This window comes from Octopus bimaculoides, chromosome 9 (assembly GCF_001194135.2).
Source record: "Octopus bimaculoides isolate UCB-OBI-ISO-001 chromosome 9, ASM119413v2, whole genome shotgun sequence".
Taxonomy (NCBI): Eukaryota; Metazoa; Mollusca; class Cephalopoda; order Octopoda; family Octopodidae; genus Octopus; species Octopus bimaculoides.
The window spans coordinates 82,236,862-82,239,361 of NC_068989.1; the positions used below are offsets into that span (position 1 = coordinate 82,236,862).

Here is a 2,500-nt window from a genome sequence, read left to right on the forward strand (position 1 = left end):
ACTAATTTTATGAAATAGTACTAATTTTATCAAATGGTACTAATTTTATCAAATGGTACTTACTTTATCAAATGGTACTAATTTTATGAAATAGCACTAATTTCATCAAATGGCACTAATTTTATGAAATGGCACTAATTTTATCAAATGGCACTAATTTTATCAAATGGCACTTATTTTATCAACCACAAAAGGATGAAAGACAAAACCGACTGACAGAATTTGAACTCTGAACATAAAAACGGATGAAATGCTGCTAAGCATTTTGCCTGGCATCCTAACGATTCTGCCAGATCACCACCTTTATCATAATCATCATCATCCAGTGTTTTAAATCCAGGTTTTGTCCCCACTAACTAGAGTGGCCAGATTTATCTCAATGCCATAGCAACTGCCCATACACCGTCTCACCAGGTTTTGGGCATCCTCCTTTTTCAAACCAACCCACCCAACCTCCTCCTCCACCTGTCCCTTCCACCTTTTCCTTGGTCTACCTCACTTTCGCACTTCATTTACCTCAAACGCAATCACCCTCCTCAGAACATGCTCTTCATCCCTCCTCAACACATGCCCATACCACCTCACTCCATTCGCCCTTGCCAGCCGTTCCACCGATTCCTCCAACCCCAGCATTCCCATCAAATCCTCAGTCCTCCTCTTATCAAACAACTTCACCCCACACATTTCTCTCACCATTGCTCTCTCTATTAAAAACTCATAGAATAATGAATATTTGCCACATAAACACGCTATCATTCAGCCAGTTGTTTCATTTAATGTCATTTTCTCAATGTTAGCAAGACTTTTATTTGGAAAGTAACCGAGGGAAGATTTTGATGGTTGGATGCTCTTCCTGTTGCCAAACTTTGACTATTTTTCAAGTAAAGGATCTTTTATTCCAGTGGAATTCAGCAGTGCAGAGCTAGAGCTGGCGGAGTATTTGATAACAGAAAATATCAATAAATATCACTACTTGCTGCCTAGACTTCATTGATTGTACAGGTAGCTTAGCTTAGGTTGTGAACACATATACATATACACACTTATTTACATGTATGTATATGTAAACACAAACACACTTGCACACATACATACACACTCGCGCACACACACATGTGCACTAATTCCAACACAAAACACTGATTAGTCAGTGCTGCCATATTGTGGGACTGAACCCAAAGAGATGTGCTTGAAAAGTGAACTTGTTAACCCCATTTCTATACCTGCATAATATATATATTTATATTTTCTATAATGTATATGTTGTCATAATATCATACAATTATGTAATAAATATGCTTTGTCATATATATATATATATATATATATTTAAACATTGTATAAAGATGACTGTGTTTTTAACTCTTGATGAATCACAGGTGATGATGATGTGTGTGTGTGTGTGTGTGTATGAATATGTGATGTGTATATGTTTGTGTGCATGTAATATTCAAGTGTAAAACTACATAACTATTCTACACTATATATTTTTACTTGGGTGTATATAGTAGGGAATCTACGGGTATAGAGTTGGAAATAGCGGGTGATCAATAAAATAAATATTACATATTGAACATTCTTGTTGAAACACGTAAACTATGTGCACACACACAAACTCTCAACCCTAACATGCCCAGACACACACATGGATACACATAGAGTAATATACAACAGCATTCCCCAACATTTTTTTGCAGTATGGACTGGTTTCATGCAAGACCGTTTTTCTTTAGACTGAGGGATCACATACTTAACAAAACACAATAAAGTGCATAATATATATAATTTAATTATTACATATATAGTACACATATATTGCATCAAACTACTTGTTCCCTCACCTGTCTTTGTCTTTTGTCTTCTGTACATTTGAACCATATATAGAAGGGTAAAGACTCTTTTCGGTCATGAATGACCATGGGATTGCACCTAGAAAGTGACCCTCCGAGGCACAAATCCAAGCAGGGCTGTTTATGGAAGACCAACAGTCACCCATGCATACCAGCCTTCCCTCTCCATGCCACCAATGTTAACCAAGGGGAAGGCCAATACAGCTTGGTACCAGTGACATCGCAACTCATTTCTACAGCTGAGTGAACTGGAGCAACATGAAATAATGTGTCTTGCTCAAGAACACAACACACATCCTGGTCCAGGAATCAAACTCATCATCATCATCGCTTAACGTCTGCTTTCCATGCTAGCATGGGTTGGATGATTTGACTGAGAACTAGTGAACCAGGTGGCTACACCAGGCTCCAATCTCATCTGGCAAGGTTTCTACAGCTGGATGCCCTTCCTAACACCAACCACTCCGAGGGTGTAGTGGGTGCTTTTACGTGCCACCAGCATGAGGGTCAGTCACACGGTACTGGCAATGGCCACACTCAAAAAGGTGTTTTTTATGTGCCACCTGCACGGGAGCCAATCCAGCAGCACTGGCAACGACCTCGCTCGAATGATTTTCTAACGTGCCACCAGCACAAGTGCTAGAAGGCAA

General features: G+C 39.2%; 1 protein-coding gene across 2 annotated transcripts in view; it reads right to left on the bottom strand.

Moving 5' to 3' along the window:
• Positions 1-2,500, bottom strand: part of LOC106877701 (rho GTPase-activating protein 21) — a 373,680-nt gene that overhangs the window by 317,867 nt on the left and 53,313 nt on the right. The gene's annotated exons all lie outside the window — the stretch shown is intronic.